Genomic DNA, 26978 nt, shown 5'->3' with positions numbered 1-26978 from the left:
AAAAACAGTAAAACCAACATCTCTTAGTTCGATCATCTATTAAAAATATTTTTTGTACCACAAAAAAAAGAAAGAAATCCTCCTAACTTCACCTTGTGAACGCACTCTAAAACTACCAGTGTGGCTTTGTTAGGGAGTCATGTATCATCTCTTCTGAAAATCACTCCCATGCAGTGGCCTAGCAGCCATCGTCGGGGGCCAGGGGGTCTACGCGAGCCGGTGGGGGCCACATGGATGAGCACGGCCTCGTGAGCCAGACAGTTACGGATCGCTTGCTTTTAATTAGCGGCTTCACATGCAGTCCGTGTGGAGCTGCGAGCCCACCGCAAACGCATGGAAGATGTGACAGTTCCCCCTCCGGGAGACACGGCCCGGGGAAAAGGCTCTGGCACTGCTACAGTGTCTCGACTCAACACAATGCCCAATGTGCGCGCCAGACCCACGGCAATTAGCTTCTAAGGTTCCCCCCTTCGTTTTTTGCCTTCTCCCTTTCTTTTTAATGTCGGAGCTTGGAAAGGCTCAATATAATCAAGTCAAGAAAAGTTTATTCTGTTTAGAATTCCATCTGGTTCCAGGGGGGCTAATTTTAGCGGCGTGCAGGAGCGGTATGCAGTGAGGCTGCATGTACCATCCTACTTAGAGCGGTGGGGTGGGGGGGCTCAGTGCAGACACCCCGGCTCCTAGGCAATAGACTGGCCGACTGGTGTTTCTAAACACTGCTGTAGCCGTTCTCCCATCACTCAGCACACCCTGTGTTCCAACAAAATGTGTCCCTCTGGCACTTACCACAGGATCCAAGACTCTTTCGCCCCCCTCCCTCACTCCCCTCCACCCCCGAAAAACATCTCGCCCCCTTCCCTTTCCTCAGCCTTTATTTGCGCTCGGTATTGGTAACTTTTACTGTGTTTCAGCGGTTGGGTATCACCTCCGCCGCGGGCCCTGCAGGGAGAGGAGGGCCGCGCTCCGAGCTGTGATGCTTTGTGGTGATAGTGCTGATTGCATGTGGCACTTGAAATTACCTTGGTCTGAGGGTACGGTCTTTACGTACGCGTGCATCATTTACACGCGAGCCGGAAAGGCAAAACTCAATTCACAGGGAAAGTATCGTCTTTGTTTCTCTATATGATGATTGTAGGATTTTGACAAAACATAACTCTCTAATTTCAGGGTTAAGAAGCGACGTCTCCGGCCCTCTCTTCAGCTCAACATGCACACATGGACTTTCGATTTGAGAGCATGGCAGACGTTCAATGTATTTATTACATATCAGGCCGTACCTGTGCTCGAGCAGAGTTTTTGGATGGAAGATTCCAATATGTTTCATTTACGACCAGTGCAACATGCTGATTTATTACCACCTGTCAGCGGGGAATCACACCTGACTGAACTGGCTTTCACAATGTCAGGATCTTTTAGCTTTAGTGGAAAAAACTGTGGATGTGGCTGCTCCATCCTTTCAGCGTGCGTTCGACTGCGCTGGGACGGGGGAATAGAGGCAGACTTGTCCTCTGTCAGGCTTGCATTACACCAGAAGGGAAGCCTTTTCACGCCTAGCTGAAGAAACTTGAGAGAGCTTATATACGAGCTCTGAGGGACCCGCAGAGTCCAGTAGTGATTCAAACCGGTTAAGAATAACACACCCTCACCTACTAAGTACTGTACGGGCTAATATTTTCTCTTTGGAAAAAAAAAAGGAACTCTGGTCAGAGCACTGATTTGTTCCCGTCTCTGGACATTCATTTGTCATCACAATGTATGTCGCCGTTTCACCCTGTGAATCCCCACTGACCATAAGTAGATTGTTTATGGTTTCACTAATTTGATTTTAGGGTATTTGATGGATCATGGACAAGGGCAGCAGCCGCATAATCACTGCAATGAGGCATTTACACCCTCCATAATTAACAGTCTTACAATGAAAACACCATGGGTTTTTATTTTATTTTACCGTAGGTATTATTTGTGTGCCGCTAATCAGAGAAATGTTTATTGCTCTCAACATACTGCTGCGAGGATATAAATATCAGTAATGTGTTCATTTCACTTTTTATAGTGGCAGTAAGATATTTTGGTTTCCTGTAATTAATAAAGATTAATTTGCACAAACAATGTAAAAGGCTATTTTGCAGGGACGAGGATCACAGGGAGTGAAATAACACCAAATGACGTAAAAATACAATCTCACTATTCATATTTGACTCTGCTCCGAGCTAAGTGTGCGGATAAAAATAGTCTGTTTTCCTTCATGTGCGGGTTGTTCCTACGATGTTTTTTTTCTTCTTTAAACAACTCCGAGGTGAAGTATGGATCGGTCATCAGAAAACGCCGTTATTAATCTCTGTCCGGGGTCTTAACAAACGAAGGCTACAATCATATGGAAACAATCTGGCCCTTGCCCCCGAAGAGACAGAAAGCAGAGCCAAATGAAGAACATCCTTTCTCTTAAGGCCTGTAATTTGTTTTTATTACCTATTAGGTGAAACACCTCATTTATCAATGTCAGCCTCCTCACAAAATGATAGCTGTCCACATGTAAATCAGCTAATGCGATGTATGGCTCAGAATTAAGTGGGCTCTTTCTTATGAAATGCTCCACTCTGTGGGCTCAGTGACCCAGCGAAGCCACCCACGACCAGACGTTTTTCTTTCACGGGGGCTGTGCTGGAAAACCAAGCAGCGAACACTTAAAAACAGAGCTGATTAAGCACAGACCAAACTGTGTTCCTGCACCCCACACGGCAGAAGCCCGGGAACGTCGATGTGTGTGTGTGTGTGTGTGTGTGCAGGAATTAACGCTGAATATTATTCAACACCGAAAAAAAGGCTGAAGAATTGAGAATAAACTCAACTGAAATGCCGGGCGCCTTTCACTCTTCCTTTTTGGCATTTTATTTGACGCAGGAAATTAATGCATGTATTCCATAAAAACATACAAATATCTACCCCCCAGTTTATTCCTTTTACTTTCTCAGAAATGTACGGCTACACATTACAATCAGTGATGCATACCTTTTGTCATTCTACTTCAAATAGCCTGCAACTTAATTTCTCACTGACACGTGTAAATATTTCTCCCCGTTCGCCACCATCCACAAGCGCCTTCATGACTACTTATTCAACACATTACTCCCTGTGCCATCATAAGCAACTCGGACCACTACTTTCAGCAAGGCAAGAGCGTGATGAATGACAGGTCTCGTCCGAGCCGTGCCAAGTAACACAGCTCAAAATACATGATACGGAACCATCCAATACAACTGCAGAGCATATCTGTCAGCCTGGCAGCGTGCTCCAAAAACGGGGACCACACACTCTTTATTAGAGCCAGTAAAATGTCCCAAAGACTGCACTTTCTGCCTTTGCTACCCTGAACAATAGTAGGATTGTGCTGCTCCTCTCTTTCTTTTCGCAGGGCCCATTATTTTTTCTAGCATTTGTTATTCTCACTTAAACTACAGGCTGGCTCCACGAGCCGGGCCATGGCGTCTCCGAACCGGGCCTGCTCAGGCCAGGAAAAACCCGGTGGAGCCAGACGAATAAAAAAGCCAAAGCGCCGACGCCGCGCGCCTCCCAATCTGGTTCCTGTCAGGGGGACATCAAGGGAACACCCGCAACGCAATCTCCAAAAAGTCTCCCCTTCCTTTTTTCTCCCTCTCTGCTTCTCTCCCTCCATCTCTCCCCACCCTTCAAGCGATACGTCTCGCAGATGACTGAACCATCGCCAAATGCTCCCAAAATGCCTTTTTTCCCCCTCCTCCATCTCTCTTTTTCCCCCTCTCGTGTCTCTGTGTATGGAGCCAGCCCACATGGCTTGGGATCAATTTAGGATGAAATGATAATTACCCTGTCAGTTTCAATTCCGACGTGATGAAGTGAGAAACAGGAAATGTAATAAACATAAATGGAATCTCAAGCGCTTTTGATTGGGAGCGGAATCGAATCAGGCTCCATAAACTCGGTCGAATTGTCAACTCCGTGCCATCCCCGCTGAGAGACGGTTATGCGTTTATGCGCTGTCTCACACCAAAATGCTGGATAAAGCATATTGCTGCAGATAATTACCGAATTCCACATTCAATACTGAGACTATATGCCTGTTACTGTTTAGTTTGGAACTTCGAACATACGAAATGATCCGTGTCACATCTTTCCAGAGGGAAACTCGGGAGCCTCTCCCCTTCTCCAAAACCCCATCGGCAGAAGCCACACATCTCCGTGTATTTGATTGCCACATCCAGCACCTGAACTAAAGTGAGTTTGTCGTTTTCGAGCATATTTGGCGTTGGGAGATCAGTGATAGTGCGCGAGGCTAACGGTAGCCGGCTCGAACCCTGTCATGTTGGCTGTTCCACAGCTGATGTATGGAGCTGATTCCTGGCGGGCCGCGCTGCGCCGCCTGGATTTGTTTAACCCGGCAGATCAACCTTCAGACAGGAGCATGTGTGCAGGTAATGGCTGCCAGATGAGGTGAGGCCAGCTCTTAGAAGCCAAGTGGATGCTACAGAGGAGGAGGAACGAAAAGAAAAAAAAGCCCACATGCATATACAAACAAGCGCATAGCCCCTGGAACTGTTATGAAAGACAACAACAAATGTGCAAATAAAAAAAGTCAATATTTAATGGCATCACAGCCCACATCTTTTGGAGGCGGTTCATTGAGAGTTTAAGTTTTTGGATTTTCAAAATGTTGATATAAACCTCAACTTAATTCTAGGCTCCATTTGCCGTTGTGATTCCTGCGTGGCTACGAGCCAGGCCCCGGCGCGCCGGCGGTTGCCAGGTCCTATCTGGACACTGGCTGGCAGTGAGACGTGAATGGACACGGGCTCAGGGCAAGGTTGCCAGGCGATGTCTGGACATTGGTTTGACCCGACCGACCACCGTCTAGCAGAATGAACGGCCCCCTGTGATGAGGATACACTAGAACTAATAGGGCTTTTCCAACTTGCATATTCATTCACAAAGCAAACAAATAAATGTCTGTGATTAAACATGGCAGGGGCATCTTTGGCACGCGCCACGACCACCCAGGAGGCCGCAAGGACTCGAAATGACGAACTTAGCTAGATGACCACTCAAACGAAAATAAATAAAAACAGCACTCTCTTGCAGCTTATGCAAATAATTAATTGTCCATATTTTGCAGAGCTAATACGCTCAATGTAGATGTTGGCGATTTTTGGGAATCTGCAATTTTAGTATCTCATTTCATCCCTTTCACGCTGTTTTACAGTGCGGCTTTCAGGGACAGGCTGAAAGTAATTCTTTCCCCCAAACGTCATCATGTTCTAAACTAGTCGGCGCGACTGTAAATTAATTTGTTCCCCTCGCTGCACAGACAGTGAACTTGAGCAGTAAATTTCCAGGAGTGCGCTAGGAGGAGAGGAAGAAAATGTATCGCACAAGCGATAATGACAGTCTCTCCTTTGAAGGTGTGAAATAAATCGAGGTGGCTGTTGCACAGACACCTTTTTCCTTCAACGTGGTGATTAAAGATCCTTGAGCAAAGCAACTTGGGGCAAACATACAGCGAACAGCGGGGGAGTTAAGAGAAAATTGTACCACCCTGGCTCAAGAGGCTGCTTTTACGAGTTGGCTTCATGTAATAAATTTTTTTATTTTTTTTAAAAAAGGGGGAACGGTGTAGCTGATATTTCACTTGACCTTCTTGTGTGAGCAGGGATTCGCCGGGGAGCTCCCCACATCTCCTGCATTCTAATTTATAACGGCAACCCACCAAGCAGCAGCAACAGAAGAACAAACTAGACCCAGGGGTTTGATAAAGAAGCTTGGCGATGAAAAGACCTCCGCTACCAGTAGCCACCCTCCTGCCTGCACAAGCCAGAGAGCAGAGGGGGAGTCAAGCCAGAGTCTGCACCTGGCCTCGGCAGAGCCCGCCAACTTTCTTTCCTGTTCCTGTTTCCTGTTATGACGTGTTTTTTTTTTTCTCTTTCTTTTAATTATTCTTTTTTTCTTTTTCCCTTTTCCTTTTTTTTCTTCCCCCTCCTCTGCCGATGTTTGGAGCAGGTAAAAGGGGCATTCAAGCATTGAAGCCACCTGGGAAAGCAGGTTGAGCAAAGCACCAGGGGAGTTTCGCTCTGGAACATGTCTGCAGGCAAATTACTCTGCCTTTACTCATTAGTCGGGCCAGTCTCTCCCCTGGCAAACACAATATCACCATGTGACAGTGTAACACAGGTAACACTGTCAGTTAAAATAAGGGGAAACGAGGCTCGTTGTTCGCTGACATTATGATTCATATTATTAGCGGTAGTAGGGTGTATAGTGATGGATGTTCCTTTAAGAGAGTTAAATACAAATTAATCAAAAAACATAATCAACAAGTTCTACCTAAAAACAATATTACAAAATGAGGCTGTTCACACAAAGTACTAAAGAGTAGATGAAGATTTGATGCATTTCTCAGCTGATCGCCACACCATTTTCTTTTACTCTTGCTTCATAACTCGTGTAATTAAATGTGATAGAACTTATTTAATATCTTCAGAAAACTTTAATATCTTAGATTTAGTTTTCCTCTGGTGGTATTTAAACTCACGTTAATCACATCAGATTGTGGAGTGGTGGCGAGGTTTTACTCTCGATAGGTCAACCCTTTATTAGACAATAAACTGTGCCCTCTCTTTTGTTTGTTAATATCATTCAATATTAAAATCCTTGCCTTTTTCTGTTTTCTTTTAGTCTCCAAAAGAGTCGATAAATAAATAAATTATTAACATAAAACAAATGTTCCATTATTACCGGTTGTGGAAAGCAACCAAGTACATTTACATGTTATTAGTTATTACATGATCAATTAAGACTACATACTAAACATATCATCAGTTTGAAAAATATGAATTGCTCTAAATTCAACTACCCAATAATTTTTAGAATAACTGCACTACTAAATGGCTGCCTACATGTTACGCATCAATAATAATGTCACAGTATTACAGTAATATATTAGTCACCAGGGCCACCACGGCACTTATCAAGTTTTTACTTTTGATACTTAAGGTACATTTTGTCCATAACACTTGATAAATGCAGGATTTCTACTTGAAATGACTGCTTAAAGTAAATGATTTGAATGCTTGTTGCAGATTAATCCTGTGATGCACAGTTGTTCATCTAATCCGTGTATGCCTATAATCCCCTGTTTTGAATAAAGCCCCGTAGTTGAACACTGGGTGGCACTGTGTCGGCTGATGCTGACGGCTTCACAGCAAAGCAAAGCAACAAAGCAAAAGATGGAGAGGAAGTGTAGCAGCCAGTCTAACTGGTGGTCCTCTCTCTCTCTCTCTCTCCATCCTCCTGCCTCAGCGCAAAGCTGGGCAATATTTAGCCATGAGAAAATATGAAACCCTGTTTCTATGACAGAAGGCTGAAGTACACAAAGACCTGGAATGAAAACATTTTGGAAGAACCCCCCCCCCCCTCCCAGAAAACCTACCCACATTTCAGCAGAAATGTACACAATAATTATTCTGACCGCTCTTTTCCTCCCCGCTCTTCCTCTTGTCCTCTTCCTCCTCTTCGGCCTCCCCTATAAGACAGAAATAGAAGGTTCGATTCCCACACCGGGGGGGCTCTGGGTTTTTTTTCCTTCTATGCAGGATGTACTTTCACTGCATTCTCTCCAAGTGCTACATTTATTATTCTAATCAAAAATTTATAGAAAATTCCACATCATGTGTAGAGCTGTGCATCGTTTTTTGGCTTTGAACAAGTAGGACGTGTGTATGCGACTTAAAAAAATCAGCCTGTGTGTGTGCGTGTGTGTGTGTGTGTGTCTAATGCATTAGAATGGCGGCTTATTATTGAATGGACTCTCTGTGAGGTTTTTCCGAGGCAGGAGGACATCTATTAGGAGGTTAGCAAAACACTATCAGCTAATACGACCTGTAATTACACCAGCAGTGAGGAAACGCAGCGAGCTAACACCAGTATGGAAACAATCCGACAATGCAAACACCGCAGCTAAGCCACCGCGCGTGCGCGCATGTACATGCGTTAGGGAGAGCATGGGTGAACGGGTGCACGTATGTGCGCGCGTGGACGGAGGCCTCCTCGCGCAGATTGTGGGTGTGCAAACTGTCAAACAGGAGTGGGTGGGTTGGAGAGGAGGGAGCACATCTGGAGGGAATTTATTGTATAATTCAGTCTATTATTGCTGCGGTCGGTGCTTAAGGAGCACGCACACAATTACCGTCCACTCTGCAAGGCTACAAGTGGCCTCTGGCCTAAACTAATAAACTGTGGAGGAGGGTGGAGAGAGGAGAATTCATTTGAGGTTATCATCATCACACTCCTCTCTGCTACCTCTCACACTGACACTTACCAGAGTTTACAATAAATCAGCGAGGAACACCTACTGTTCAGACCCGGATTATGGCCAAATTAGATTTGAATCTGGCCTTTAAGGTCCGGGTTTGACACACATCTAAGCTAAGAACGCCACATTGCCTGCAAAGTTTGTCCAACTTGAGTTCAAGTGAGTTGTTTAGATTTTAATTTTAAATGTGAAGTAAATGGAATTAATTTGTAGCTTTAAGATTCTTTCACGTGTCTGTTTAATTTCAATGTAAAACATGCATAAAATTGTTGAAGTGCCTGTGAGTACAAATGTGCAGGGGTGGAAGAAATATTCTGACTTTACCACAGTGTCCGAATCCTCCATTACAAGTCCTACAATAAAGAGATCACGTTTCAGTAGAAGGAACGTAAGACAGATTTTTAATTAGAAAATTAAAAAGTAACAAGTATCCAAAATGTTCAAGTTGCCATGGTTTGTCATGGTTTAACTATATAACTACATTTTGAAATTCTAAAATTTAAAACTGAGGTATTAGATTTAGGATAACAGATGCATTGCTGCAGAAATGCTCACGTACAAGTACCGAGTTACTATCCACGTCTGAAAATAAGATTATTTCAATTAATATAATGTGCACAGATATAACTATGAAATATTCATCATGAGTTGATCTGCCGATTATTTTGTTTAGTTCTGGAAAGAGGTCACAATCACAATTTCTCAGAAAAAGGACAACCAACAGTCCAAAACCCCAAGATACGCACTCTACCATCATAGATGACAGACACATATATGTCCTCACATATCAGTTACAGCAACGGAAAATATTCTGCATTTTGATTTGAATGACACTACCAACCAGTCTATTATCAAAATGTGATCACTTCATTAATCAATTATTCAACTAATCAGTTTAGCTCAAGTAATATAATAACAGAAACTAATGCTCCACATTCAGCTTTTCAGCTCAGCTCATTATTCGAATGCCCTGCGCAGCTCTCATGTTTCATGTGCATGATGTATTAAGGAGGTCGGTGCATGAGCAGGGGAACTCTGCTGGTTTATGAGGTGATGTCTTTTCATATACATTAGTTCATATCATAAAATGGGCTGAAATAAAAACCCGTCTCGTCTTTTCCATTTCTGCAGCTTCTAGGAATAGACTGGTGAGGCGTCTAGGCTGAAGACTTTACCAGGGGAAAAATGTGCTCAGGCCAAGCAGGCTGTATCTGGCTACACAGGCAGCCCTGAATGACCTGCAGTGTGTGTGTGTGTGTGTGTGTGTGTGTGTGTGTGTGTGTGTGTGTGTGTGTGTGTGTGTGTGTGTGTGTGTGTGTGTGTGTGTGTGTGTGTGTGTGTGTGTGTGTGTGTGTGTGTGTGTGTGTGTGTGTGTGTGTGTGTGTGTGTGTGTGTGTGTGTGTGTGTGTGATTTAGGAGCTCCTAACAGTGTTGGCAAAGAGCTCGTAACCCCGAACAATAAAGCGCTTCCCCTCCAAGACTCCCGGTGGTGACCTCGGCTAAAAGTTAAAGGTTCAACTAGCTACACGTGTCAGGGTTGTGACCTTTCACCCCTGCAGCGTGTTGGTCTCTTTTTTTCCTGCCCCTTTTTTTCCTTTCCTATTCCCCCGCTATCTCTTGCTTCCTGCTGCTTACGCGCACACACACACACACACACACACACACACACACACACACCAGTACCCTCCTCCTCATACCACCTAATAATGCTCTGTCTCGCTGCCTACTGACGTTTGGACTCTTTGGTTACATATTCATTATTTTTCTATTTCAAATGTGTGTTTTTTTCACTGTAATCAAAAATATATTCCGGTCCTATTTTTGCCAGGCAAACTTCCAGAGCTGCATTCTACAGCCAGACAAAATTGCTGCTTGCTTTCCTCCAGAAAAATTGCAAACACACAATGCTTCGACGCACGTCATGGGTTATGCATAGCGTAATGTTTTGTTGCTCTCACCGCAAGTTCATAGGAGCCACCCCGTTTCCTATTTATTCAGATTTTATCTGTGTGTAGTGATCCTGCAGGTTATCAGTTCAATATCCGAGTAATGGATTAAAGCAGTTCTATTTTAAACATGAAGCTATGGTCGGCAGCTGCTCAGCATAATGAACAGAGATTAAAGCTCAATAAGTACAATAATGATAATCCTATCTTGTTTGCTTGATCTATAGGTAAACATGACACAATGTGGTTTCTACGGTGGTTTACCGGCAGAACTATTTCTTAGCCATAACTTCCTGTGCTGAGCTATAAACTGTTTTGCTGCTGGCTGTTTTCTTATAGTTGCCATGCAGATATGAGAGTGGTACAGAATCGTTTCATCTAACTGCAAAAATGTTGAATGATTTCTTAAAGGTGCCAAATGACAGCAGCAAACCGAGGGCAAACTAATGTCTGTGGCTCAATTTTCTCTCGGCGAGACCTAAATTGAAAGACCGTATGTTTGATAGATAAATAGATTATTTAAGTGCTACTACAGTTTACTTGAATTAGTTTCTTTATCAGGTCCTATTTTTCGCTAAGACCACAGTGTCTCGCCCGTGAGCTTTCATGCAGCGCAGTCCCAGCCTGGGGATCTACTACAGTATGTACCAATATTGAAATAGCTCGGGATGAAGTGAGTATTCAATCAGGAATGTGCTTGTGGCAGATCTCCACCCCTGATAATATATGGTGTTTTTTTTTTTTCTCTCCCCCAAGTGGTTGTGCCCACTTGTTTTTCTCCCTGTTGTTCCTCCCGTTGCAATGCTCTGTCACTCTTCCAGTAAATGTGTGTCCGCATATGTGAGTGTGTGTGAGAGAGTGTGTTTTAAAGAGGCTTGTTTTTGCTCCAGTCGCTGTCTGTGTTTGTCGTTATACTATCTTTACAAGCCTCGGGTAGCGAGTCGGAATGTAAAGTCACACATGTTCCGAGAACACAATAAGCCCCGCTTGCTATACTCTGTATGTGCAACCTCTCAGCTATGAGTTATCCATTTATCTGGCTTATTCCCATAGCAACTATTAAAAACAAAAAAATGGTTAGCTTCTGTGGCCTGTTGTGGTACCACTGGGTTTTCTGGGCTTGTTTTACAATGAAACTGATTTTATAAGTTAAGAATAAATGACTAATATTTGTTTTGGGGTTCTGTATTTTTCTTTTGTTTACAGTAACAATGATGTAGATAAGATTTAGAGATGTTATTTCTGTGCTGAAGTAAAGTAGAGTGTGGGATGAATGATTTTGTAGGTTATCCCGGCGTAAGAGAGGTAATTCTGAGAGATTACTGTGAAGAGGGGCGAGGAAAAAGCAATTTTGACGGGCTGTCATGACGTCAGAAGACACACTCTAGAATATCAAAGCACTGGAGGCACTTCAGAGGGAGATTAAACATGCAAACTGAACACGCAGCATGTGTGTCCGCCTTACTAGGATTAAGTACACTTCGTTCATTTACTGTAGTGCTGCGCTACAGCGTACAGTAGTCAAAATGATACCCTACCCTTTTTTTTTTTTGTCTTTCCCAGTGTGCAATTTACACAGCTTGGTGATTTGGTCAGATTCAGGAGACCACACGATGAAGGGCCATAGACCACAGGCCGAGTGGCAAAAGGACGGGAAATATCTGATGAGATGTGTTATGAAGTGGATGAGGTCACCCACACGCGGCAACCGAAATCAAGCACCCGCCGCCTCCAAATTAAAGATAATAATTTCTGTGACCTTACAACGGTGAAAAACCTAAGCCAGTCTAGTTTTCTTTTTCCCGTCTTCGACGTGCGCTTGAGTGTACATTGATTTAAGCTGAGTGCAGAGGGACCACATGAGAGGAGGACACAAACAGAAGCCAATTAGAGAATGTCGGGGGGGAAAAGCGACAAGAAAATAAATGTCACGAAACAGCTGCGGTCACTATTTGCGCGACAGTTAACAGGCGTTCATAAAACGGGGACGAGAAGAAAGACTTTACATATCTTGACAAGAACAAGGGGATGTGGAGCAGCCATGGCCACCACACATTCCTCTTTTATTTGTCTCTCTGTTTTTATTTTCGCTTTTCTGTGACTTAAAAGGATCGCGGGTGTCTTTGTTATGTGGGAAGTGTGAATCATTTAGATGACTGGGTGATTCGGGGGCATGCAACTGGGTTGGCGAGCACCTGCACACACTTACAAAACTATCGAAAACACAATCTACCCCCCCCCCCCATGTGAACACGATAATGCATCTATGTGTATTTTTTGAGCACCATGGCTCTCTGGATGACAATGTTTGATCTGTTGGTTGGTCAGTCCACCGCTTTCGTCCTGACTGAGATACTAGATTACATTACATTCATTTTGTCCAAAGCAACTTACAATAATCAGAGTTAGGCAGGTAGCATTAAGGGCCCATACTGGATTTTTAGCAAAAATCCAGTGTGGGAATCAAACCCCCCCTGTCTTCTGTACCAGAGTCAGTGATGTAACCCACTAAACTATACCAACTGTAATTAACTGCCTTGACATTTAGCTCAGCCGTCCATGGACCCCAGAGGATTAATCCCAATGACTTTGGTTATACCCAGATTTCTCTCAGGTCTTCAGCAGGTTGACATTTTTATCTGTTAGTGACATTCAATTTTGCCCATACATTGCTAGTCCTCAATTCATTGCAATTCAACTCAATTTTATTTGTATACTTTTCGTCTCGTACCACCCTAAAGTACATGTTTGTGGCTTTGAGTGATATGCCTCAACAACTATTGGTTGGGTCGTGGTGAAATGTGGTACACAAATTCATGTTCCCCCTCAGGATGAGTTCTAATTGTTCTGTTTTTGGTGGCTCCTTGAGTCCTCATCTTGTGACATCATCACGAGGTCTTTAATGGATGTCTTCATCATTACTAGTACTCTTAGTTGAAGCACATTTTGTACATTTGCACTGTATCACATTGTAGACAACGGCATTTTATGGAAATAATTGCACAATCTTTGATGTTCAATGCATTTTTATGTGTTCCTATGATGTGGTGTGTTTTTGTAGATGGCCGCTTCTCAGCTGGAACAATTTGGAGTTCTATCAGATGAGGGCCAGACTTCCCTGTATTGTGGTAGGGGTCAATGATAGTACCGGTGGACCGGACCTCCTGATTGGTCCTCTCCTCATCTTCTGCAGTCTCCTGCAATGACAAACCAGCCGCTTAGCTGCCGTCCTAATAAGGTAAACGTTTTTCTCTGTCCAACACCAGCAAAACTAATGACATTCCCATCAGCCTCAGCTGAGATTTTGTGTTTAGTGCTCAGTAGCAAATGTTAGCAGGCTACCACGCTAACCCAAGATGCATCCGCATGTAACTTCCAGCGCCATAATGCACAGTCTGACAGAGCCGCTGGCATGGCCCCATCTTGTCATCGTCAAACTCAGACAAGCTCAGCGTTGTCCCGCTCACTTAAACTTCCAGCCTGACCCGCGTCAAGCAAACGGTCACCAGAAAGACGGTTCGAGTGCGGAAACCCCAGCTGCTGTCACACTTCAAAGGCTAAATGCTGTGTGTGGCAAGGAACACACTCCAAATTCAATCACTCAGAATCTTACTCTGTCAGAACCCATAAACAGTGGCTCCACAATTACCAACAATTACAGAGTAAACTTCCATCTACTGTTACTAAATGGTTACGAATGATTTTTGTGTGTGTGTGTGTGTGTGTGTGTGTGTGTGTGTGTTTTAAGGGGCCTTATAAATGCATCTGACTAAAGAGCTGTTTGTCTTTTCATCGGATCCACAATCGTCTAATCCTGGAGCAGTTCAAAGTATTTACAGAAACAAGCCATAACAGGATCAGTCTCTGAACACGGCAGGAGATCAAAGTAAGGGGCTGCTGCCGACATAAATATGGAAATAATATGACTCAGTGGGAACACCGGGGTGTAACAGAGACTAGAGATCGGCAGACAAGAAAGAGAAAAGATTGGTCGACACAAGAGACTTGGTTTGATTGCGACACTGATTAATGTCATTTTTGTGGAACTCCTTTTTAATATTCAGTGGCTTTTTTTCATCCTTCACCAGGGAAAATAAATGTCTTGCAGTTTGCTGATTTTCCTTTGACCCAAACTTAGCATTGCAAGGGATTCAAACCAGAGGGCTTTATCAGGCCTTCTCTATTGAGTGAGTCATTCGCCTTATACAAAATGACACAACAAACGCACGTGGAGGGAGCTTTGGTGATTTATTTGTATGTAGTTAGTCAGATACTTGTTAACAAACCATGACGCACGGGCAAACAGCACTCTATCTCTCCATCTCACGAAAAACTCAGCCCGCAGCACTCCGCTCGCGTTCATTTTCATAATCTCAAGTGATGTTGACTTTAAAGAAGAACAGAAAAAAGAGTTAGTAAAAGTTACATGTTTAGACACAATCAAATGGAATGAAAGACGATCAGTCTATGAATATATAAGAAATAAGTAAACGGTAATACCATTACTGAAAACAGCGATTTGTTTAAACATAAAAGAACAAAACATTTTTGGAATATGCCAAATGATGACAGATATTTAAAGGTAACAGCCTATTTCAACTGGAAGGAGCCTGGAAAACATCAAACAAACAAAGCTTTTTTAAACCAATTTCCTATGGGATTATAAAGAAAGGTCTGATCAGAGCTTCTAAGTGAATATTTTGGAATAAAAGGAACAAAAAATTGTTGAAGAAAGTTAAAGTTAATGTATTCAAAAAACAAATTGATACCAAGGAAATTGATGTCTTTTATCAAGAGGTATTCAGCATTGTGCAAGGGTGTGTTCAAAAGAAGAGAGAGAGAGTGTGATGGGAGTCGGATGTAAGAGTGAGAGGATGAAAATTAGTTTGAGGAGCATTCTGGTAAAGAATGTCAAGAGTCGTTCATTATTGATCGTATAAGTTGTATAAGTCTCTGTCTTGTCTTTGCCTTTCGAGCTTTGTCGCCTTTTGATAAAGGTGCAGGACACATGATGTTCTTGGTAAGCTCAACAACAGTGAGGAGACTCAATGGTCATATTAATTGTTTTGAATATAATATTGGACTAAATGAAATAGTCAGATAACTCGGGGTGCATTGCTTGCAGGTTGTGCAGCTCAGCCTTGATACAGTCCGATAACTTTCTCCATTCTGGACTCTGTTACCTCAACATTTAAAAAACTGGTCAAAAACTGTTGCACTGATGCACAAAGCATGTCTACGCTGTAATTTTTGCAAATGATCATATGGGACTTGTGTTCAGATATCACCAACCTGTCCGCATAGTTTGCTGCAGTGACGACGTGGGCGTCGATAACCACTGACAGCCACTTGTCGTACAGTGTCGTGTTGCAAGGGACTCAAAAGAACCTTTGAAATCTGATTTGACCCGAGTGTCTGGAGTGACAGACATATCTGTAGACATCCGAGTGGAAGCACATTGCAAATCACCTCCAAATGTGGTTTGGTTCCAATTTGCCATAATCGGATTTCATGTGATTCTTTTTTCTTTCTTTTTTTTTTGGCTGTCCAGATTCTCAATCTGGATACAATCTGAATATTCCAGAAAAAAGATCAGGGGTGGCAGTCGGAACAAGGCGAAAATATGCGTGTTGTCTCTGAAGACTGTGCAGCTTATATTAATTGTGGGACCCAATGGACTGAAGCCATTAGCTATATCAGGCTAATCAGGTTCAAGAACGTCTCTGCAATAAGTAATCCTTTCTTGCTCTGCTCTTCTGCTGGTGCAGTCCTCCTTTGCGGAATCTCTTGTACCAGTGCCGCCGCTCGCTTCCATTCGTATTGTATAATGTTATATTTTCTTGGGAAGCTGAGCGTGTGATCGCTTCACGACAGCTATGTTCAAACTGGATTCTTTTACAGTGTTTCTCGCTGCAGCCGGTGACATTCCTTGACCTGATCTCGTCTTGTATCAATGTTTCTCATTTAGAACCGTTAAGCCAACATGCTTATGAAGAGTTAATGGCCTTTTTTCTTGTTTCTGTTTCTATTGGTGTTTGTGTGTTTGGCATTATCAGTAAACTATGAGCTCGCTGCTGGCTGTTTTATTGCCCTCCTGTAGCCTAGATCTGATTATGGGCCATCTGCTGCTAATTTCGTCTCTTTATTGATTCTGAATTGCATTCTCTTACTCTCTCTTTTGTCTTCAAACTTGTTCGTGGGCAAACTCGCATCTCTAGTGGCCATATGAGGATGTAAACATGATTTTACTTGCACACAGCCCATTTACACGATTAGTTCCCCTAGTTTCCTGTGTGTTGGCTTCACGGGAAGTTCAACATGGCTTCTGTCACACACACGATTGGTCATCCACATTTTCTCTACACAGAAAAAAGAAGATTGTGTACCAACTTGAAAAAAAAAATATTTCAATAACTTAAAACTGTAAGACAATTGATTGCTTTGATTTGACAAAACTTAATTCATTTGTGTCTTACTAATCAAAGTCATTTAAGTTCAGAAACAATTTTGTCTTTTCAGTGTAAGTGGTTTATATTTACTTAAGCATTGGAGAATATTTAAGCTCATAGTAAGTGACATATTTGACAGTTTCCAGTAAGAGTCTTCATATAATTTTTTTGTTCTCAACTGCCGAGTGCGTCACACATCTATCTGGTCCTTTTTTCTTGTGCTGTTGCAGAGGTGCACCCAGCCAAAGTCCTTATGTAGGCGAATCTTACCACTTGGCACTGATGTAAATGAGGGGGTAGGGAGCCACAACAGCGCTTTCAACGCTCACCGGGATATAAAACCTGCATGTATGGAATCATCAGCCAAATCTGACAAAAATCGCCCTAAAGAGTTTGGCAACTTTGCGCCCAAATAAGGATTTAAAAGTTTTTTCATGCAAAAGGTTTCTCTGGCGTAATTGCAACAACGCGATTAGCTTGATCATGTTTCCCGTTCAGCTGCTGTAAAGCAGACGATTGGCTAAATTGGGGGAGGGGCAGGATATGTGTCATACAACCGCCATATTTGGCATTACGGACTACACTGTTCAGGATTTTAAAGATTGTTTTGTTTCTCTCCTACATCCTCTCTCACTCAGTTGCACACTTTGCCAACCCAAAGCTTGTATCATATCCATGCACTGATGTCATTTGCTGCGTTTATCAACACAACATAAACTTAAATGAGATGATACGGGTTGTCAAGCCGTGAAGTTTTTACAATGTCAGTGTGCGGAAGTTAATATTTATCTGCTGGACAGCTGATTCAACAGGGAGGTAGGGTGGTACTGTGAATAAGTAATGAATCAAGTATAATTTATGTTTTGTTATGTATGTGGTTGGGGTGAACTGACTGAACTGAATTAAATAGGTATTCATTTCAGCACAACTCTAGCATTGCAACATAATATACAATAAAATGAATTATTGTAGATTATAGCATTCATTAAAACTTGCATTAATCACCAGTTATATTTATGGATATTGCACGCATTGAGTTCTATTGGTGGTCAGTTACTGTATTTGTGTGTGGGGATGTCTCAAATAACTTTCTGTTTTTAGCTCTACACTGAGCCAGTCACAGCTTATTAAGAGCTGTTTGCTTAAAGATCGCTAACTCTCGTTCCTCTTCAATCTTGACATAACAGATAAACTGTTTTTTTGCGCTTCCTTAATCACAGTGCATGTTTATGTGTGGTTAATCCTGAGCATGTGCACACATCTGTGCATGTACGGTGCTTGTAGGTAGGAGTTTGTGTGTGTGTGCGTGTGTGCGTGTGTTTTTTTTCTGTTTGTGTGTGCGCGAGAGAGTGTGTGTGGGCGCGGGGCAAGAATTAAAGAGGCCCTGGGATGAATATGTAGAGCAGATGTAGCAGCCGAGCTCAAAGGCTCACGCCTGGAGCCCATCTGACACTGTAGGAAATGTCGTCTCTGACAGAAGGCAAAGCCTCTGTGGGGTCACCAGGTTGAACTAATAACTGAGATCTTCAAAATGATATAAACATATACAGAAGTATAAATGTTTGACCCCTCCAGAGGAGCATTTCTGTTTAACAGAATAATGGAGGCTGTTGCCATAAGTCTGGGAGTGCACTTTTACGACTTCCCCATTTAATTTCTGTTCCTAACATAAAGGCATTTGTAATATAATAAATGCCAGCAACTTCTAGGGGGAAAATCTATAATTCACTCCAGTTGGGTAATTTATTCCATTTGTTTAGTCACAAAGGGCTTTGGTCCGGATCAGGAAACTACAGAGACAACGGCCTTTCGAAAGCAAGCAGACTGGCCGCTGATCAGTCAGTTCCTCCGGAGCAGAAATGAGGAAAGCGTTTTTCTCTAGTCTCAACAACGCCTCCAAACTCACTGGCCGTTTCTGCGCCATAAGGAAACTCCATGTCAGCGTTTAATGGTTTCATCTGAGGACTCCCACTCTCTCTCGCACACGGCCCTCCATCTCGCGCCGTCTCTTCCTCCCTCTTGGATTCTTTCTCTCTCAACTCACAAAAAAATACACCCATGCCCATAAACAAGCACCAAAAAAAAAACATCCATTAAAAGTCTGTGAAATGAGGCCTCAGCGCCACAGCATAATGCTGAGCAGCAAGAAAGAAGTGTTTGATTTAGCATCTGGCTGGTCATTTAAACTGTGAGCAGCAGAGGTTAGAGAGGCTGATTTGTGACCAGACAGTTGCTCAAAGGCTGGAAGGGCCTAGGGCTGCCTTGCACTCGGTATTCAACCCTCATCCCCTCGTGTGCTCCTGCAGAGACGCTTTCTGGCTCGCAGTTGATGATTTTGGATATTTTTGCAGCGACCAGGTGTGAATGTGTGTAACTCAATAAATGTGAAGCAAGGTGTCGCTGAAAAGAGCGTGTGCGTGTGCGTGCGTGCGTGCGTGCGTGCGTGCGTGCGTGCGTGTGTGTGTGTGTGTGTGTGTGTGTGTGTGTGTGTGTGTGTGTGTGTGTGTGTGTGTGTGTGTGTGTGTGTGTGTGTGTGTGTGTGTGTGTGTGTGTGTGTGTGTGTGTGTGTGTGTGTGTGTGTCTGTGTGTGTGTGTGTGTGTGTGTGTGTGGTCTGTTCACATTCGGTGGAAAAATCAAGTCTTATGAACAGTATTAATTTCATGACAAAAAATATTAGCTCTTTAAAATGTCGACCCATTATTTTCATGACGAAAATGAGATAAAAGTCAGTCTTGAAAGTGAAAATATTGGCAAAAATGATATTGAGGAATAAAGACTAAATGATAATGTAGGTAGTTATTTAGACCAATGACCTAATTACTGCTTTCGAGTGTTATTCAACCACCGCATCTATCTGCAGTCAAACTCCTGATTGGTAAAACAATATCCACCCACAGGTTGATTTAGCTGCTGAAACTTTTGCTCTGATATCTAATGTCTCTGACAGAACTGTTAGCTAATGTAACATTTATGTAAAAAATGCCTTCACAACGATTCTGAAAATTAGACAGAAAGACAGATAACATGCGAGCACGGGGACATTTATAGAAAAAAAGATTAGATAACTGTCCCATTGTCGAGAGGAATGTAATATGATATAATTTCTTATTTTCATCTTTTCATGTTTCTTTGAGGAGGAATCATAATAATCTAATTGTACACTTTTGTGTTGATGTCGTCAATTTACTGGGTAAGTTAATTGACATTAACCTCCCACTAAAGGAGAACACCTGTAACCATGGTGACTATTATATTGATAAAAGCGGCAGTTGTTGCATAAACATAATATGAAAATGTACAAAAAAATTTGACTAAACCTGTGCTGAAGAAAACTACATTAAAATATATTAATGTTTTTCTAATAAAATCTAAAGACTAGATATGAAATAATAATATAATACAGTGCTGGTTATTAAAAATAAATAGTCCTGATGCTTTTTGAAATGTGTTAATAAAGCAAAGTGCAACCTTAATCACTACAATAGTCAAGATTTGACTCTAAAATGTTTGGATTAGCACTCTCCCCTGTGCCAGACGCTATTTCGGATTTGTGTCCCGGTCCTGAGTGATTGTGTTTATTTTTTTTGGCAACGCAGGCACCGAGTGTTAGTGCAAGACACTGAACAAAGACTGCCTAAGTAGATTTGGTGTGGGACTCGGTATATTTGGACATTCACGCTTGTGTACAGTAGAGGCCCTGGAGCGCACTGCGGTGTGTATTTGTTTGCACCTGTCTGTCTCCGTAGATATAACCAAAGGAAGATGCAAGCCTCCATATGGGAAGGCGACTAAAGTGTCTTCGGAAAGTTTAGCAGAGTGGTACAAAAATGTTTCTTTAAAGTTCTCTGTGCAAAACCAATAGAACTGTAAAACATCAGAATTGTTTAGATCTCACTGGACGTGCAACATCGGCGTGCTAAAAATGACAGTGGATGGTCAGTTTGAGAATGAGCTCTTGTTGCATCACGCCGTGTCTGTCTTGTATCATGTACTTATCACTGACCTATTCCTGTGCAGTCCGTTTTACATCTTTCTGCAATTCGTGGCTTGGAAACTTAAGCTATCTATTGAAACCATATGTCTCGTATTAAACACTTCCCTTCCACTTCAAATAAATCAGCCGTAGTTGACGTTCTAACTTTATTGCAGCTGTATTAGGCTGCGTCATTCCTCTCACACTACTGCAGATATTCTTTTATTTCTTTATTACAGCTCCTGTTTGGCCATTCAGGCATGCTGAAGGTACAACGGCGAGCTCCTGGTTAAGTCGTTTTTGCAGCAGGAGAAGTGGAAAATTCCGCGTTTCCTCTTTTCATACATTCACCGACATTAATCTTGCATAAAATTCACGATTTGCTTTGCTCGAGTTGATTTGAAAAGAAAACTCTTTCATCCCTTTCATGACTGAACGCTCAACTGGTGGAGGGATCTATTTTTAGGGTGCGCTGTTTAGAAAGGAGCCACCACAACCCCGAGTCATCACCCCACCCCGCGTCCCATCTCACCCCAGCCCATCCCCAGAGTACCTCAGTCTGCCCACTGCTCAAGCCTCCTCTGCGATGAACTAATCTCCGAGGTGAGGGTCAGGCTGCGGGAGGGGATGACACGCTTCTGACTCTCCTCATCCATCCCGGCCTCTCATTACTAACCCCCGTGCAGCTCTGTCTTCTGTGAAACCCCAGTGTTATAGCTTCAGCCTCAGTCTCAACCTAAGCCCAGAGCCCTGAGACAGTCAGGCAGCCAGACCCCTCGGAGAGGCACGGTGCCTTTGTGTGGCTGCACTCCCCAACTTGTCTGCCTCCCATTATTCCCCCATTCAAGCTCCAAATCAAAGCCAGCTCACATATGAAATGCTTTTGAGGTTTAAAGCTTAACTATACCACGAGTGCAATGACTGCAGCTACTATTACCAACCCTGCATGATGGATCAATATTCGAGCATGATTCCAACTGCAGGGAATTACGGGCACAGTCGTCCCACGGCAACTGATAGCTCTTATATCAGCTCCATGTTTGCATTTCCAAACTAATTTGGCTCCAGCGAGATAAAATACAGGCTAATATGTTTTATTTTCTGTGGCAGGTCATAATTACAGTGTACCTTTTTTCATTCTCAGTTTGACAAGTGGTCAGTCAAACGGAGTGCCAGAGGGCTTGAAACTCTGGAGTGCAGCGGGCCTTTTTTTTTTTTTTCAAGCTTGCTCTTTATTTAATCTAGCACAAGTGGAAATGAAATGACAGCTGTAGCACGATCGTATGCTCCCCAGCGATGATGGATGCTTTTTGATTCTTTTTTCCTGCTGTTCATTTTTTTGCCATGGTGCCCTTTCAATAAATATTTTTAAGTCTGTCAGTTAATTCTGGAATTCCATCGATGAACTCTGTCCAGAAAAATAAACAGGGCCGCCACAGCAGTTGGCCTGGATGGGGAGTTGTTATTTTGTTCGAGCTATTGGCAGCAACTCTCCACAGGAATATTGCTTATTTTGTTTCGTTTCAGATTCAAGCTTCTGACAGTTTATGTGAAAAACTGCAAACTGTATTGCTGTTTAAACACAACTGGTGTGCTCTGTAATTACAAGCTCCATTCACACGGATGAATGGGACAGACAGCCACAGAACAAGGATTGTTCTTGAGACGTACACATTCATGATCAATGACAAATTGCGGTCGAATTGCAATCAGAAGGGGAAAAAATAAAATTTTCCTCTTCATATTAATCATCACATTTGCATCTTTCTTTACTTGCTTTTTAAGGCTTGTACTGGAAACCTTGGAAATCTCAACGGGGCAATTTGTTGGATAGAATTTGGGAAAACACTGTGGTGAAATTCAGTGTCCACTTTGCCAGTCATATTTCTTTATAAAGGATGTTGCAGTGTCAAAATGTTGACACAATCACCTCAAAAATGTCCTGCGTCAAAAAGGGCAGCTTCCACGGCCGTCCAGGCCCAATCACCGGGCTTTGTTGTCAAAGTCACCAGTGGGGCAGTGGCCATAGTGGCCCACAACCCACTGAGTGGGCTCGCTCGAAAATAGAATGGTACATTCCAAACCAATATAACAGCGGCAGCGCACCATCACAAGACCGCAGTAAATGGCAAAATTATTGTGCCTACTTTCTGAGGCACGCCTAAAAAAACCCCAGTGTGTCCACATGCACTCCCGCTAACATCAGGTAGCACTTAAGTGTCCTTCGCCCTAATGTATGACTAAACACGCTGCCCCTTCGCCGAGCTGCGCTGATACGCAGAGAGGGACACTGCAATGTGCTGCTGCCGCTGCCTCACCAGGCAATAAAGACACCCGGGCCTTCAATAACAGGATATGGTCTGCCTTTCTCATTTTGAAAATGTGCACAAACAGCTCTTTAAAATAAAACACAGCTTCTGTTTGATAAAAAAAGACAAAAGAGTCCCAGAGCAGCCACCCATTTCCTGGGAAACTTTGCGATGTTTTCAAATGTTTTTCCTCTCTAACAAGCAGCAAGTCTGCAGTTTTCCCCACTCCTTGTGTTGTAAAAGTCGGGAATGTCCTCCGCTATAATGGAGCACCAAATCTGAAGAGACAGGACGGGAGAAAATCGAATTAATGATAATGCGGCCATTAGGTTACCACCCAGCAGGGAAAATATGGCAAAACCTCAGTCATTCACGCTCTACCACTGTTAATCACTTCGTTACACTCCAAACTTTCATCTGCATAGTTTTGGCCAGGATCAGGGGGAGAGGGCAAAGCCAGAGCTAAACCAGAGATCTGTCTGCAGTGTAGTCTGTCTTCCAACCACGCACTGAAAACTCCCGGTGAACACACAAACTCTGCTGTGAGGAATCCTTGAGGAAAATATCCATTTACTTCACAGCAACACACAAAGGTGCGCCTCAAACCGGCTGAAATAGAAAAGCTGACACACGGCAACACGCTCGCTGTGTCGAATATCCCTCCTGTTTCTCAGGGGTGAGTGTATCTGCCAGTACTTGTCGGCGTCTTTGGGGAATCTTTTAGACAGAAAAAAACTAAAGCGGAGCAGTGACTTGCACCAAAGCTGTCAAAACTTTTCGGTTTAATCTTGATGGAAAACTTCACCTCATACAAAGAAAATAAGTCACTCAGTGCTCTGTGGTGGTTGGGGTTTTGTTTGATGCAGAATTTATGGTCTAAATATTGACTCGAAGTTGGTCCTTTAATTAGCGGTGCCAGTTCGGAATAAACAGTAATAGAAGCAATGAAATCGAGCATGTGGATGCAGTCACTGAATATCACAGATACAGCCGCACATGCTCGCTCCCGCTTCACCGACCTGAAACTGCCTGTAGCCTGTCAAAGTATTTATATATCCTGTAGATCATCTGTTGTATATCAGATAGATCCGCAATTGTTATCTGACAATGGGAGAAGCATCGACATCAATGTGTTCCAGATCTGGCAACCTGATAGCCAGCCTTTCTTCTCCCTGTAAACAGATCATCCATTCAAAGGCCGTACATTTTACTTAAGACCAAGCCGGGCTCAGTGTCCGCTGACTGGTTCCACGTGTGCACAGGCGGCATTGAGGTGTGCATGTGTGTGGTTTTGTGTGTGTGTGTGTGTGTGTGTGCGCGTGCGCGCACAGGCTCCACGAAGGGGGTCATGAGTCACTGAAACGGGGACATGACTGATGCCCTCTCTAAGTCTTACTCTAATTACTGCTGAGGTGTCAGTGATTGCACTGGTGACAATCCTGAGCTCAGTCGGTGTGCTGTTTCAGCCCCGCCAAGATGACACTGTCACAAAACCCAAAGCCCAAAGCTGTAATTGTGCATTTTCAAAAGTACCGTATTACTCAATCACTGCACACCTTGACGTTCAAATGTGCGTAGGTCGTGGCGAGCGGCGACCCTGTCAACTGCTGTAGTAATTGCTGCTGAGTAATGTTCTTTCTTTGGCTCGGATGGAAGGAGAGAAAAAAAACTCACCAATAAATCTGGAGGCCATTTTAGGACGTCGCCCAGGCTATGAGTTCACATGGGAAAAAAAAACTCGACTATTATAAGCCAAAGAAATGGCAAAGTTGAAACCGTACAACCTTAACAACATCAAATTAAAGCTCTCATCAAAAGTTGGCCGCCGTCGAAAGAGGGCGAGAAGGCACAAAGTTGGCGCACAGCGCAGCACAGTTAGAGGAACTACCCGCACCGCTGACTGCACAGAAGCACAGCCTCTAGTCATTTCCAATGCTCGCAAAGACAATGGGGATACGTCGAGGCTTAAGTAATAAGCCCAAAATCACTTCCAGAGCAGCAGGGCCTCCTCATTTCAGCGTGCCAGCGATGCAGGGAAATCAGAGCCACGCAAGTTGAGGGGTTTCATGGAAGATCAAAGATCGTGATTAGCCTACACTGTCCGTCCACCATTATGGGGAGATCTGCCACCGATGGCAACCATATGCCGGACGGATTAACCTCTCCATCACAATCACTATCCCAGGGAAGAGGATACGAAGACGAGAATTGGAGGCACAAAGCGGGAGAGGAGAGCAGAACAGAGAGGTGAGAGGAGCCCAAACAGACGGGGGGGGGGGATGAGAGGAGTGGAAGTGGAGAGGCAGAAAACATCAAATGTCAGTCAGTGATGTGTGGCATAACACGTGTGCCCAATATGCAGGAAGCCTTTTGGCAGGTTTCCCTGACCTATATAGTCCGGAAGTTGGAGAAACTGCAGGCAGAAAGAAGTCTTTCAACTTTTAAATGAGCTACAGTTGATGCTCTGTACTGCACATTTTGAATTTTAATAAAGCTGACACAACTGAGAAGGGAGGTAATGTAATTTCTAGAGCTTTTGCTAGAGAAGTGAGAGAACTTTGTCATTTTTACTCCATCTATTTTCTTCTGCTCTTCGTGCCTTCATTTGATTGTGATGGTTAACAGAGGGAAGGAAAGTGAATGAAGAGAGAGATGAGGGATCGCATGAAGCAAAGTTGGACATGCACCAGGGCAATTTATAGTTCATCATCGATGCCCTCACTCTCAGGCCACCAGGGGTGCCCCCGTACTTCTCTTATGTTCTTACATTCATGGACATATTTGTGGAAACAGCAGCTGCTGTATGCCACAAGCCTCTGGGCGCACATTTTCTATGGCAGCTGAAGCTGACCTCTGAAAGTTGATTGAAGTCGATGTTGAGGAAACGCAGTTTGTCAACCTTTTGATGTGTGCTATCGACTGCAGCATGTCAGAGGCTACGAACAGCGATAGATGAACATCCACGTGACTTTGATAAATGACCTTTGACTATCATTACTAACATCGCTTGATTAAAAACAGGACACATCTGCTTCCACGCTATCAACCATTTCCAACATGCACCGCTAACTGCACCGCCAGTTAGCCTAGTTAAAGTTACTTCTGTTTCCAGTCATCGATGGGACTGGGCAACAATGACGGTAGATAGAGGACATGACAGCTCACCAAAACATCTTGTTCACCCCACTGGTGGCCGGCTACAGTATAGGTCTTAATCCCCGCCCTCCCCGTGTTATCAAATGGAACATGAACCAAACAAAAAAGTCAAAGTACACAAAAATGGGTTCTGTTACTTTAGATGGTTCATATTTTGTTGATGTGTTTCCCTTGACTATGGTGGCCGGCTATAGTCAATTTTTCTTCACACGCTCATAATAACATTATTGTCTCTAACTTTGTGATATACGCCGTTGCTTCATTGTAGAACTGTGTGCAGCGCTCTTATCACTCACTCTCTCCGTTGGCAGCACTGAGAGAAAGTCCGCATTGGTGGATTCGTGAAAAAACATCCATTAAGTTTTTATCGTCTAGGCAACCCTCGCCATAGCTTCGGCTGTAAGTGTGTGTGTTCACGCAGGGGTCACTCGGTTCTCAGCCGACAGGGAGGCTGCACTCTTACCTGTCACTCGGACTCTGCCGCAGACTTTCTCTACGAATGACGTCACTAGCACAAGATGTGCGTATATACAGGACATTTTGGCTTTGGATTTTTGAACAGGGTGAGAAGGTGTATACACCTTATCTATCATCATTTTTATGAAATATTATACCGCTCAAATTACCAGCACATCCATGATTTCAGGTCAACTGTACAAGTAGGAATCATTACATATATTAAAAGTTAAGTGTTTGTCAGTTGTTTGCCTATCACTCCTCAGTTTCCTTCGCCCACTCCCCCAGCTGTGCGCCTGTTCCACATTACTCAGATGAGTCGATGAGGTTTAATGGGCCTCTGCTCCCTT

General features: G+C 43.4%; 1 long non-coding RNA gene across 2 annotated transcripts in view; it reads left to right on the top strand.

The window, feature by feature from the left end:
• Positions 1 to 26978, top strand: part of LOC124849576 — a 64754-nt gene that overhangs the window by 25709 nt on the left and 12067 nt on the right. The window contains exons 3-4 of one of the 2 annotated variants that reach the window (XR_007030027.1): positions 13346 to 13522; positions 13664 to 13928. This is a non-coding gene — a long non-coding RNA (uncharacterized LOC124849576). Of the gene's footprint in view, positions 1 to 13345; positions 13523 to 13663; positions 13929 to 26978 lie in introns of those variants that run through there. The other variant, XR_007030026.1, reaches the window with a different exon arrangement.

The sequence above is a fragment of the Scophthalmus maximus genome, chromosome 18 (genome assembly GCF_022379125.1).
Source record: "Scophthalmus maximus strain ysfricsl-2021 chromosome 18, ASM2237912v1, whole genome shotgun sequence".
In the NCBI taxonomy this organism is placed as follows: Eukaryota; Metazoa; Chordata; class Actinopteri; order Pleuronectiformes; family Scophthalmidae; genus Scophthalmus; species Scophthalmus maximus.
This window is presented reverse-complemented; position numbering and strand designations above follow the sequence as displayed.